A 14,170-nucleotide genomic window follows, 5' to 3' on the forward strand; every position below is an offset into this window, starting at 1 on the left:
CTGGAGGTGGGTAGGAAAACTGGAAACTGGGGAGGGGACAGGCAGGCATAGTGGTCCCACTTGTCCTAGCTGGCAGTTAATACCCTTTCAGCTTTTGCACACTTTTCCATCGCTTTTCTCAATCTACTGTTTATTTCTACTTTCTTCCCAAATGGATTCTAAATCATTATCCTCAAACAAAATGTCTGATTTCAGTATAGTTCCCAGTCTGTGTTCCCAGTCATATTTATCCCTAGTCATTTTATTACATGTGTAATATCCAATTTGGTTAGGAACAGAAAGAAGGAAAACATACTCATTAACCACTAAACCTTTATTAGAAATAAAAGCAAGTCATGGGACATCTATTAGATATATATGGTGTGTCAGTAAGTATGCGTTGTAGGCAATTCATGAAAAAGACACAGTCTGTCCTCTGCAAGAGCTTTCAGTTCATTGAGGGAAACAACTATAGTATACATCAGTGTTGAACTATTAACCAAAAAAAGGTATAATAACTTGGAGAAGGCCTCAGTTAATTCTGATAGGGAGATCAAGTGAATTGATATGATAACAGGGTCACAAAAGGATCATTAGGGTTTCAGTCGACAAGGTTAAGGGGAGGACAGTCAAGGCAGAGGACAAACATGAGAAGGCATGGAGGTAAGTGTGTTCTGGGAGCAGTAATACAGGAAACCCACACTCATCCTTTAGATCTCCGCTTAAATATTACTTGATCAGGGGGCGCCTGGGTGGCTCAGTCAGTTAAGTGTCTGACTTCAGCTCAGGTCGTGATCTCACAGTTTGTGAGTTCGAGCCCCACATTGGGCTCTGTGCTGATAGCTCAGAGCCTGGAGCCTGCTTTGGATTCTGTCTCCCTCTCTCTCTGCCCCTCCCATGCTCACACTGTCTCTCTGTCTCTCAAAAATAAATAAACATTAAAAAATATATATACACACACACACACACACACACACACACACACACACACACACATATTACTTGATCAGAGAGGATGCCCCTGATCTCCAAATCTAAATTTGGGGTGCCTGGATGGCTCAGTCAGTTAAGCATCCGACTTCGGCTCAGGTCATGATCTTACAGTTTGTGAGTTTGAGCCCCACGTCGGGCTCTGTGCTGATAGCTCAGAGCCTGGGGCCTGCTTCGGATTCTGTGTCTCCCTCTCTCTCTGCCCCTCCCCCGCTCACACTCCATCTCTGTCTCAAAAATAAATAAACATGTAAAAAAAAAAAAAAAAAAAAAATATATATATATATATATATATATATATATATATATATATATATATATATTACTTGATCAGAGAGGATGCCCCTGATCTCCAAATCTAAATTTGGGGTGCCTGGATGGCTCAGTCAGTTAAACTTCTGACTTCGGCTCAGGTCATGATCTCACAGTTTGTGAGTTTGAGCCCCATATCAGGCTCTGTGCTGACAGCTCAGAGCCTGGAGCCTACTTCGGATTCTGTCTCCTGCTGTCTCTGCCCTCCCCACTTGTGCTCTGTCTCTCAAAAAAATAAATAAATAAATAAACGTAAAAAAAATTTTTTTTAAATCTAAATTAGATTATTCCTATGCATAAAACTGTTTTCTCCATACAGTTTTAATAATTGTTTCATATTTTTCTCTTTCACTAATTTGTAAACCACATGAATACAGGCAGAGCTGTCTTTTCATTGTATTCCCAGTGCCTGGTATTTTATCTGAAACATAGCGGGCTCTCAAGAAATATTTCCTGAATGAGTGGATGTGTCAGGCAGTATGCTAGTCTGCCTCATGGGTATTGAATGTGAAGTGAACCACACACATGTGTCAGTAATTTCTCTTAAGCCTTTATCAACAGAGGTAAAATGTGTTACTATAAAGGGCGTGAAATAACGAGTAATAAATTTTTTACTCACAATTGGGCTAGTATTTCCTTTACCCTCCATGTTCTGCATCCCTTTTCAAGACTTCTACAGTTGTGTCTCTTCTTTCTTTCTTTGCTAACATTCCCCTAAGAGCAGTCTGAATTTGGGGTCCCCCTGCCCCTCTTTCTCCTCCCATGTACTCCTCTATGGCCTTCCAATTGAGTTTCATTTGGTTGAGTTCCATTTGAGTTGCCATTGGATTCTGCTCCTGCTACTCGATTCATATTCTCTAAGAGGTCACCACTTATGTGATAATAATTGTTCATTGGTTGGCCTTTTCAAAATATTCTGTTTGAGTTTTGCTGTGTTTAAAGCTGATAGACAGTGGTTTTTGTTTTGCCTCATGTCCATCTGCTTGCTGCTTGGATGTAGGTGCTACCAAGATTTCATCCTGTCTTTCACTGCCTATGGTCTACCTTGGGCTGGGAGATTTTATCCACCTCTAGTTTGTACTATTTCCTGTGAGTGATTGGGTGAATTCCAGATCCTTGTCTTTGGCCTCAACCTCGTTCTTGAGCTTTAAGACCTAGCTTGATTTCTAGACATTCTTTGGTAAATTTAGAGTAAAATTGCATTAAGATACCTTTTCTTAAATATTCTTTTTTGGGGTGCCTGGGTGGCTCAGCGTCTGGCTCTTGGTTTTGGCTCAGGTGATGATCTAGCGGCTTCGGGGGTTTGAGCTCCATGTCGGGCTCTGCCCTGGCAGTGCAGAGCCTGCTTGGGATTCTCCCTCTCTCCCTCTCTCTATCTGCTCCTCCCCTGCTTGTGCTGTCTCTGTCTCTCTCAAGATAAACAAACTTAAAAAAAAATACTTTCTTTATTCTTTATTCTTTCTTAACATAGATCTCATTTTTCTTTGCCAAAAATGTAAAAGAAAATGAGGGAAAAGACAAAGTAACACAAGACAAAGTAACACAACCTAAAGCAAGGAATGTAAGTTCTGTGAGGACTAGAACTTTGTTATGCTATTCCCAAATGCCTACCACACCGCCGAGTATATGGGCTGCTCAAAATATTTGTGGCACAGATGAAAGAAATGCAAGGGGAAGGGCATTATAAGAACTAAAACATTCTATCAGGCTAATGTGGTCTATAGTCTTAACTCTGATGTTTATATAGTAGTGTTTATTTTATTTCTCCTCTTCCTGCAGCTTGAATCATATTTCTATTTTCCCATATGAACTGAGATTTTGGACAAGTTTTGTAAAATACCTAACTATCCTATTCCTGGCTACGTAATAGCTGAGGGCTTAAGTCCTTATTTCAAGTTTGATTTACATTACATATTAGATATAAATAACAAAATGGAATAAATTGAACAGTTCATGATATTAGTTAAATTAAGGCGGGTTAACTTTTCTCCCTGGATTAAACATTAAAATTAGAAATAGGATGGTTCTGGGTGAAAATTTCAAACTCAGGTTTGAGAAAATATCCCTGTTCAGCATCTTTATACCCTGACTTGGGTTGAAAATATGATAAGAAGCTAATAGTGTGTAACAAGGCAAAGAAACCAGGCACCTGTACTTAATTAGTCCAAGACTTGTTTATTCTTAGTACTTTAATTTGTCAGGTTTTTCAACTTTTTGATGTGATGCCTTGTATTTTCAAGCTATTTTGTAAGACATTCTCTTTAGGTGGGGAATTTAGGATACAGAGTCACTTCTAGCTCTTTCTTTCCAACACTTAGATTTTATGATTGTATGTGTTTGTGTTTCCTTTCTTCAGCTTTACTGTTAACTCTTAACTAGGTATCATTTTCTATATCCTTTTTAATATAACCTAGCAGAGTATTCTTTATGGAGAGAGTTTAATGAATGTTTTTAATAAAAGATTCAGGGGTGTCTGAGTGGCTCAGTTGGCTGGACCTCTGATTCTTGATTTTGGCTCAGGTCATGATCTTGCAGTTCATGGGTTTGAGCCCTGTGTCGGGCTCTGAGCTGATGACACAGAGCCTGCTCGAAATTCTCGGTTTCCCTGTCTCTCTGCCTCTCTCTCTCTCAAAAATAAGTGAACATTTTTAAAAAATTAAAAGAGTTTGGGGCGCCTGGGTGGCGCAGTCGGTTAAGCGTCCGACTTCAGCCAGGTCACGATCTCGCGGTCCGTGAGTTCGAGCCCCGCGTCGGGCTCTGGGCTGATGGCTCAGAGCCTGGAGCCTGTTTCTGATTCTGTGTCTTCCTCTCTCTCTGCCCCTCACCCGTTCATGCTCTGTCTCTCTCTGTCCCAAAAATAAATAAACATTGAAAAAAAATTTAAAAAAAAAAATTAAAAGAGTTCTATATTATACTTAGAAGTGGAATTGCTAGATCATAAAATGTGCTCACGCGTGCACGCGCGCACACACACACACACACACACACACACACACACATATTCGGCTTTACTAGCTGTTCTCAAACTTTATTCCAAAAAGGTCATGTTGCTTTATATTTCCACCAGTAGTGAATGAAAATTCCCATTTCTTCATCTCTTCACTAACACTTGATATTCTCAGACTCTTAAATTTTTGTCAGAATAGTAAGACCTGAAATTATAATTCATAGTTTTAATTTGTTTTGACTTGAATACTTATAAGGTTGAGGCCGAGTACCTCTGTATTATTTATGGGGCAATTGTGTTTCCTCTTCTATGAAATGCTTGTACATGTCTTTCCCCCATTTAAAAAAATGAGGTGTTTTCATTAATACTTAATAGTTCTTTATTTATCCTGGATATTTATCCTTTGTAGATTATATGTGCTTCATTTATTTTTGCCCAGTGTGTCACTTAGCTTTGTACCTTTTGTGTTTGATGAAGCAGTACATTTTTTTTAACATTTATTTTTGAGAGGGAGAGACTGTGTGTGTGTGTGTGTGTGTGTGTGAGAGAGAGAGAGAGAGAGAGAGAGAGAGAGAGAGAGAGAGAACACAGGGGAGGGACAGAGAGAAAACAGAGAATCCCAAGCAGGCTCCACACTGTCAGAGCCGAACCCAACATAGGGCTTGATCTCACAAACTGTGAGATCGTGACCGAAGCCAAAGTCAAGAGTTGTGTCCTTGACTAACTGAGCCACCCAGGCACCGCAAAGTAGTAGTTCTTAATTTAAGAAACTGAATTATGATTTTTCTTTGTTTTGTACTTTTTGTGTCTTTTCAAAGAAGTTCATTCCTACCTCAAGTTATAAAGATATTCTTCTATACTTTTTGGGGCTGGTGGCAAGAGAGAGCATAAGCAGCAGAGAGGGGCAGAAGGAGATAAAATCTTAAGCAGGCTCCACACTTAGAACAGAGCCCAACTCAGGGCTCTCCCCATGACCCTGAAATCATGACCTGAGCCAAATTCAAGAGTTGGACGCTCAACCAACTAAGCCACCCAGGCGCCCCTCTTCTATGCTTTTTTTTAAAGGGTTCTAAATGTTTTGTTCATCACAATTATGTACTTGATCCATCTTTGATTTTTTTTTATATGGTTTTCTATCTTAGTCCATTCAGTTTCCATAACAGAATACCATCGACTGTGTGGCTTATAAACAACAGAAATGTATTTCTCACAGTTCTGGAGGTTGGGGACTCCAAAAATCAAGGCACTGGCAGATTTGGTTACTGGTGAGGACCTGTAACCTGGTGCATAGATAGCTATTTTTTGTCTGCATCCTCACATGGTGTGAGGGGGCCGGAGAGCTCTCTGTTTTTTATTTATTATTTATTATTACTTTTTATTTCTTTCCTTTGGGGAGTACTGTTCTAATATATCTTTCTCTCCCCACCCCCATTTTCTTAATTTGGATGCTTAGCCCATTCATTTTCATTCTTTCTTTACTTCTAATATAAACATTTAAGGCTTTAAGTTTCCTTGTAATACTGCTTCAGCCACAACCCACATTTAAAAAAGTAAACCTTTTACTTTAGAATAATTTTATATTTACAGAAAAGTTGCGAACATAATACAGAAAATTCCTGTATACCCCTGACCTAATTTCCCCTTATTAATGCCATATGTCACTGTAGTACATATGTCACAACTAAGAAATCAACATTATTTGTACGTTATTATTTACTGAATTTCATATCTTATTCACATTTTGCCCGTATGCCCCAGTGTCCTTTTTACAACTTTAGGATCCCACCCAGGATACCACATTACATTTAGTCATCTTGTCTCCCTAGCCTCCTCTGGTCTAAGACAGTTTCTCAGACTTTCCTTGTTCTTGATGACTTTGAGAAGTACTGGTCAGGTTTTTTGCAGTATACACCTCAATTTGGATTTGTCCATTGCTTTTCTCATGGTTAGACTGAGGTCATAGGTTTTTGGTAGGAAAACTATAGAAGTCAAGTGCTATTTTTTCCCAAAGGATATCAAAGGCATGTGTTATAAATATGACTTCTCATTTTTGACGTAACCTTGATCACTTGGCCAGGGTAGTGTTTGTTAACTGTATCCATTATAAAGTTTCTCCCTCTCCCCCTTCTTTTACATATTCTATGGAAATGGACTATAACTGAAGAGAACAGTATTAAGTACCCCTCCCCTAACTTGCTTCAGAAGAATATGGAAAATGTAGGGGAGGGCGTAATTTTATAGGTGTGTGTGTGTGTGTGTGTGTGTGTGTGTGTGTGTGTGTGTGTTCCATATATATATATATATATATGGAAAGAGACAATCTCTCTTTAGAACATAAATACATATTTATGTTTCATATATCTATTTGTATCAGTATGGCCGCATAGATGTTTGTTTATTTTGTACTTTGGGTTTGGGTTATAATCCAGTACTATATTACTTATTTTCTTGCTCAAATTGTTCTAGCTTTAACCATTGGGAGCTCTTTAATGTTGGTTCCTGTATTGCTTTCCCTTTCATTCTTTTCTGCTCCTCCCACTCCCCCCTATGATTTTTTTTTTTGACATACCCTACCCTTTTGTTTTTTGAGCACTTCTTTTTTTTTAATTTTTTTTTTTTTAATGTTTATTTCTGAGACAGAGAGAGACAGAGTATGAGTGGGGGAGGGACAGAGAGAGAGGAAGAGACAGAATCCGGAGCAGGCTCCAGGCTCTGAGCTGTCAGCACAGAGCCCAACGCGGGACTAGAACTCACAAACCATGAGATCATGACCTGAGCTGAAGTCAGACACTCAACCGACTGAGACACTCAGGCGCCCCAACACTTCTTTACTTTCTAGCACTACAGCATGCTTTAGGCTCAGTTCGTTTATTCCCTTCTCTGACCTAGAATCAGGCATGTCGCCAAGGAACCCTGCTTTCTCTTTTGGAGAATGGTGTTGGAAACCAGGACCAGGGCACTGGATGTGCTCATTGTTACTAAGGTATATGTACCTTTAGGTCCTCTCAGTGGACTGAACTAGGAAATACATGTATTTCATAGTATGTACGTAGGTACATACTTTAGGTACATAATGGTAACGTGGGCATATTGTTTTTGTCATTCTATTTAAGAACATTTGACTTTAGTGCCTATTTTTAAGCCTCATTTTAGGTAGTGGACAGGGTAGGGAACCTAGTTGAAGGTAACCTTGTGGTAGTGGTATCTTGTCTTTTTACAAAAAGGTCTTTTTACCAAGACCCTTTTTAAGACAAAAATAGTCCTCAAGGCACTATGGTTTGTTTCCAAAGTCCCATAACTGAATTGTTTAGAATGTAGAATAAAATTTCCCTTAACACCAAATATATTAAGTGTAGTTTAATTTTTTTTAGCATGGCCTACAGAAATCTTTTATTTTCTATCTCTTGCCCACCTGAATTCTTACCACCTCCCCATGCTTCCTAATATTCTAATCATACAAAACTGCTTGACATTTCCTAACCTGCAATACATACTCTCATATCTCTTTGTGTTTACCTGTAGTATTCCTTCTAGATTGCCCTTCTCTTTGATTCACTCAGACGATTTTCATTCAGTTTTCAAAAGTCAGCTCAGGTTGTAAATCTTCTATCAATCCCCCCTTAACTAGTCCAGATATATTTAGGACATTAGGAGTCCTTTCTTTTTCCTCCTCCTCCTCCTCCTCCTCCTCCTCCTCCTCCTCCTCCTCCTCCTCTTCTTCTTCTTCTTCTTCTTCTTCTTTGTAAGTTTATTTTTGAGAGAGGGAGAGCGAGAGCATGAGTGGGGGAGGGCAGAGAGAGAGAGAGAAAGAGAGAGAGAGAGAATCCAAACAGGCTCCACGTGTCAGGCTCGAACTCATGAACCGTGAGATCATGGCGTAAGCTAAAATCAGGAGTCATACCCTTAATGCACTGAACCACCCAGGTGCCCCTAGGAGTTCTTTCTTCTATGTTAATATTTCTCGAAGTGTGATTTCAGGACCGCTTGCAAGAATCGCCTGAGACAGGGGCACCTGGGTGGCTCAGTTGGTTGAGCGTCCAACTCCGGCTCAGGTCATGATCTCACAGCTCATGAGTTTGAGCCCCATGTCGGGCTCTGTGCTGACAGCTCAGAGCCTGGAGCCTACTTCAGATTCTGTGTCTCCCTCTCTATCTGCTCCTAACCCACTAGCATTCTGTCTCTGTCTCTCTCAAAAATAAATACATATTTAAAAAAAAAAAAAAAAAAGAATCTCCTGAGACACTCCTGAGGTATTGTTAAAAATGCAGACCTTGGGGCCCATCCCCAGACCATGGCAAAGGGAATAGTTGGAGTGGGGTGGATTTGCGTTGTTGATAGTCTCTGTAGGTGATGTGCAATATTTTTATGTCCCATTTCGGTGTTTTTAAAGAGTCTTTTTTTTTAAATGTTTACTTTTGGGGGGTGGGGGGCATGCATGCAAGTGGGGGAGGAGCAGATAGAGGGAGACCAAGGAACCCAAGCAGGCTCCACACTGACAGCAGAGAGGCAGCCCAGTGCAGGGCTCAAACTCACCCATATTTAAATGAAGAAATTTAAATGTACACAAAATAAAACGAATATTCATGTGCTCATTACCTAGAGTTAAGAGGTATCTGGATTTTGTCACATTTACTTCATCTACCTTTTTATTTTTCTCTGAAGTATTTGAAAGCAAGTTGAGTTCACCAGAGGTCATTTTTCCCTTACATAACTTCAATGCCACTATCACAGTTATCAAAATTAACAGCAGTTTGTTGGTTCCATCTAATAATACCAGTCAAAATTCAGATTTGTTCATTTGTCTGAAAAGTGTCAGTTTTGCAGTTGGTTTATTGGAATCAAGGTCTTCATATTAAATGTAGTTGTTATGTCTCTTAAATTTCTTTAATATACAGATCCTCCTCTTCCAGTTGACTTATTGCAGGAACTGAATCAGTTGTCCTGCAAGATGTTCAACATTTTGGAGTTCTCTGTTTATTTCCTTGGGGTAATATCTAACTTTTCTTATATCTGTCATAGTTGCTATAAATGGAAGTCAGCTTTAGAAGCTTGATTAGATTTATTTTTAGCTTTTTTGGCAAGAATACTTCACAGGTGGTGCTGTGGCTTCACACTGCATCAAGTCTGGCCCCAATTTTAGTGACGTTAACTAAGATTGATCAGGGGATTCAGGAGGTAACAGCCTGAGCCCTACTTAAAAAGATCATCTCTTTATGTAGTGGTTTCTTTCATCTGTTGGTAATTAGTGTCTGAATTTATGTTGTTCAAGTCGCGAATGGGTGGTTTTCTAACTCTGTGTTCCTTTTACATTTGTTACCTGGAATCCTTCTATAAGGAACAATTCATCAATGCCAGTTGTTTGGTTTATCCCAGAGTATAGTATAGTTCAGACAGGAAAAGAAGGATGTGTAGTAATTCTTTCAGGATAAAGACTTGGTGCCCCACTTATTTCCAATTTGGTATTTTTTGAAACCTCCTTTTGACCTCATTGGTTTTTGTAGATTCAATGTATTTCACGAATTTGCATGTCATCCTCGTACGGGGGCCATGCTGATCTTCTTTGTATCATTTCGATTTTTGGTATATATGCTGCTTGAAGCAAGCACAGATTCAGTGTGTTTCACTTAGTTGCAGTTGATTTGGTTTTTGAGGTAGCCCTTTGCCTTTTCATAAGATTCCTGTGTTGTTTTGTTACGTTTTGTTTTGTTTGTTATGGCCCATTCATCTGAGAGCTTCCTTGCTTTCTGGTACAATAAGACATCCCAGGCTTATATTTTCATTTACAATTTAGATTGAATTAAGAGTTAAATGTGTATGTGTTTTAAAAATTCTGTGCATATCTCCTACTATAGTTGGAAATTTCTTCATATAATATGAGATAGAATTTTTTAGTAACAATATTTACTATAATTTAAAGTTTTTGCTGTATGTTAGCTGTATCATTTTTTCATTGCTTTCATTTTTTAAATTTAATTACATTACAATTTAAGTTATCTTCATTATTTTTGTATATGCATATTTTTGGCCATAGTAGTGGTCTAAAGCTTCTTCTACAGTGATCACAGGTTCTCAGATATTTTGTTTATTTTTGCTCACACGACAAAATATGTGATAAGTAGTCTTAAATAATTTTTACTTATTTCAGTCAATTTATTGTAACCATTGTCATCTAACATTAGTAAAGGGGAAGAATCTTGGAAATTGGGACTAAGTTACTTGTAAATATTCTTTAAATAAGTCCTTTTTACTTCCTGTAGTTATGACAGCTAGTAAGTTAATAAGTAAATATATCTCTATGGTAAATACCCAGTAGTTAGGTTGTTTTGCTACTTGAGTATTTGAAACACTGTTTGGGTAAATAATTCTCCACAACCAAAAAAATAAAATACAATAAAAATTTCAAAACCACTTAAAAAAAAAACCAGTTTCAGTTTTGTTTCACTACATGTAATACAAAAACCTTAAATTGAGGTGTTAAACTGAACTTCTTCTCTTTTCTGCAAGATATTATCCTATTCTAATATTTCCTATCCTGGTTAAGTTAGTGGTTCTGATTGTTGCCCCCATTCTCCTCCAAAATAGTTATCCAAACACACCTCCTCACTTTCCCACCTCCCACGGTTTCTCCCTCTGTTCAGGCATCCACGGTTTCTTTTTCCAGACCTTGCAGCATCCTTCCAATTAGTTTTGCTTCCTTCAACCTCATCTTCCTTTAACTCATTCTTCATACTGATACCAGAAAGATTCTTAAGCAAAGGGGTCTAATTATGTCAATGTCTTGCTTAAAACCTTTCAATTATTTTCTACTTCCCCGGTCACTTCCCCACTTCTTAGCATTCCACACAAGCCTGCCCTTTCCAGGCTTAGCTGTCCTCACATTTTGTCTTGGCCTCTGTAATTTTTTATATGCTAGCTTTTTTAGTAACTTATGTGCTGCCCTTAACACCTTCGTTCTCTGTGCACCGGTTCAAGTGTGTTTTACTTGATACTTACTTCTGATAATCCTCACACACCATTCAGCAAGGGTCACTCTTTTTTTGGGGGGGGGGTGTTGTCACTGTGCCTTAAATATAACTCCATTTTAGCCTCATCACACTGTGTTAATTAAGTCAGTTGCGTATATTGACTGTGTGAGCTGAACTCTTTGTGTCCTCTTTGTGTCTCCAGCAAATAAGAGCTTAGGAAAGGGGCGCCTGGGTAGCTCATCGGTTAAGCATGTGACTCTTGATTTCGACTGAGGTCATATCTCACCGTTCGAGGGATCGAGCCCTGTGCTGGGCTCTGTGCCGACAGCCGACAGCATGGGGCCTGCTTGGGATTCTGTCTCTCTGCTTCTGCATTCTCCCTCTCTTAAAATAAATAAACTTTAAAAAAAAAAAAAACTCACGAAATTAAAAAGATTGTTACATATACGGACCTAAAGGCTAATTAACAGACTCCAAGAAATGAGAAAATATTTTTAGTCAATTTTATTTCTAGAAAAGATTTAAGTTCTCTGATTATTTTTATCTCCTTTAATTTTTTTAAAGGTTTTGCTTTGATTTTTAAATCTATGAATGAGGGAAAATGAGGACCTGAAACATCAGATGTTGGCTAAATAATCATTGTAACATTGCAAAGAAGTTTAACAATGCAAAACTTTATTATTTGCTATGATAAAGGTTTTGAGAATACAAGTTTTATTTTATATTCTCCTGTTATATTTATAAATAAAAGTAGCAGATCTGGGCTCAAGATATGACAAAATACACTCTAGAAGCCTTTCTAATTCTTCAGAGAGCCATTAGCTAGAAAAGGCTATTAAAAATTCATCAGAATTCAACATAGTGTTTTCTGGCAGTTTACCCAAGGGGCTGCTGAGTACACTTAGAGAACTCAAGTCTCAAACAACCTAGGATTTGATACAGACCTGATCCTTGTTTTTTTTCAGATTCCACAAAATCTGGCAATAAGAGCCAACAAAGTTGCTTCTGAATCTGTTGGAAACCACTAGAGACCAAACGAACCATCAAGAGAGATACAGGCAGTCCTTAAAGAAGGTTTAAAATTCAATGTGGCATCTTTAGTTGAATATGATGATTATACCCTAAAAGAATTCTTGTCATGATCATGTGACATTCTTATTCACGACTATGATTAATTAATTCTTCAGTGAAGTTCTTGCATTTGCTTTACCTAAGGTACCTAAAGTAATTTTCTAAGTATGTGAGGTTTTTGATATCAGTAAATAGAAGTATAAAATATAATATTTTTGAAAACTGTGTATTAGGGAAAACTCACGTCTAATTTATAAACCCAATCCTAAGTGCTTATTATAACTACACACACACACACACACACACACACACACACACCCTTAATGAATATCAGCTGTAGATGACTTCTGAAGGCTGTCATAAGATTGGCAGTGTAACCTATTCTGTATGGTCTTGAATAATTTGGATCATTTGATCTATTAAATACCTTTCAGTACCACTTAAATGGAATAGAACACTTTAGCTGTAATACTATCTCATAGAAAAGAAGTGTTTTTTATTCTATCTGTATAGGAAATGTAATACTACTTCTGTCTGCTCATTAAAGAAATCTCTTAATAGCATCTTCCTTAAAAGAATAAAGAGCAAAGTCTGTATTTCAGAAATTGGTGTTCTGCTTGTCTTGAAGTATTTACCATTGCCCATGCTTTTCAGCCAGAGATTTTGAAGTATTCTTTTTGTTTTTAAGGAAGTAAAATAATTTATTAGTCTCTTGTACGAAGGAACCTTTTGATCCTAATTTGACAGGTTTAATATATGATGAAGGTTAATATTCAGAAACTTAGAAGAACAGTTGGCATTATGCATTATTTCTGTTCAGGCCTAATTCTTTGTGTGATTTATTTACCTAATAGGTTTTATTTGGATATTAATAACCATCAATAAATAAAACTGTTTGAATTTAAATTTCTAAAATTTTATGCATCATGCTAGGTGTTAAACTTGGCCAGCATTTGGATTATATGTGCCTGAACTGTAAGCAGTATCAAGTTTGTTTGTCTAAAGCATAGCATTTTACCACTGTGGTTATATACAGTTCATATGATTCTACAAAATAAACATCTATTTTAGTTTTGTCTTTGTATGTTGAACGGTTTCTGCTTTAAGGGCTTATGCTCCTGAAATCATCTAGCCTTACCACTATCCCTTTTCAACCTTAATTCCAAGAATGAAATATTTTATCCCTCTCACCCCTGCAACACCAAGGCTTTGAGTGAGTATACTCTGAATGTCGGGGATTGAGAGTGAAATGCTAAGAGATTCTATAGATAGATGAAGAAGGCCCTGCCCAGTAGGATCATCGACATCAAGCAGACAAGGAAACATGTAATTTTAATTCATTATGACAAACTGGTAACAAAAATGTGGTATCTAGTACAAGCATTAGCAGAGTATAAGGCCCATATAAGCAGGAACTGTTTTTGGCTTAGCTCTATGTATCCAATACCAACAAAGTCTGATATTTATAATGGGGTCAGTAAGTCATTTAAATGAATGACATTAATTCTGCCTTAGAGAGAGGCAAGAAACAAGGAAGTCTTCCCAAATGAGACGAGATCTGGGTTTTGAAAGTCAAACAGGTAGATGAGAGAGTGAATGACAGGCATGGAGGACAGTGTGAGTGAAACTGCATGCCATGTTTTAGCGAACTACAAATGGTTTGAATTGCTGCTTCAGCTTAAAGTGTAAATTGAAGAGCAGCTGGAGAGGGACCTATATTAATGAAGAATTATGTTTCCATGGGTTTCTTTGAAAAACAAAGAACATTTTTTAAAAATAATCTGATTAATTTACACGTTCCTGAACACTTTCTAAAATGTGTTTCTGTGTACCTATACCTCAAAAGTCTTTGATATTTTAAAAAATTAATTAAAATGATTGCTGATTAAATATGTTCTTTTTCATT

General features: G+C 37.7%; 1 protein-coding gene and 1 non-coding gene across 4 annotated transcripts in view; one reads left to right on the forward strand and one right to left on the reverse strand.

Annotated features, from left to right (window-relative positions):
* Positions 1-14,170, forward strand: part of SOS1 (SOS Ras/Rac guanine nucleotide exchange factor 1) — a 152,201-nt gene that overhangs the window by 54,300 nt on the left and 83,731 nt on the right. The gene's annotated exons all lie outside the window — the stretch shown is intronic.
* LOC111559925 lies at positions 9,726-9,830 on the reverse strand. The gene has a single exon (XR_002741393.1). It is a non-coding gene; the product is annotated as a U6 spliceosomal RNA (small nuclear RNA).

Source organism: Felis catus, chromosome A3, assembly GCF_018350175.1.
Source record: "Felis catus isolate Fca126 chromosome A3, F.catus_Fca126_mat1.0, whole genome shotgun sequence".
NCBI lineage: Eukaryota > Metazoa > Chordata > Mammalia > Carnivora > Felidae > Felis > Felis catus.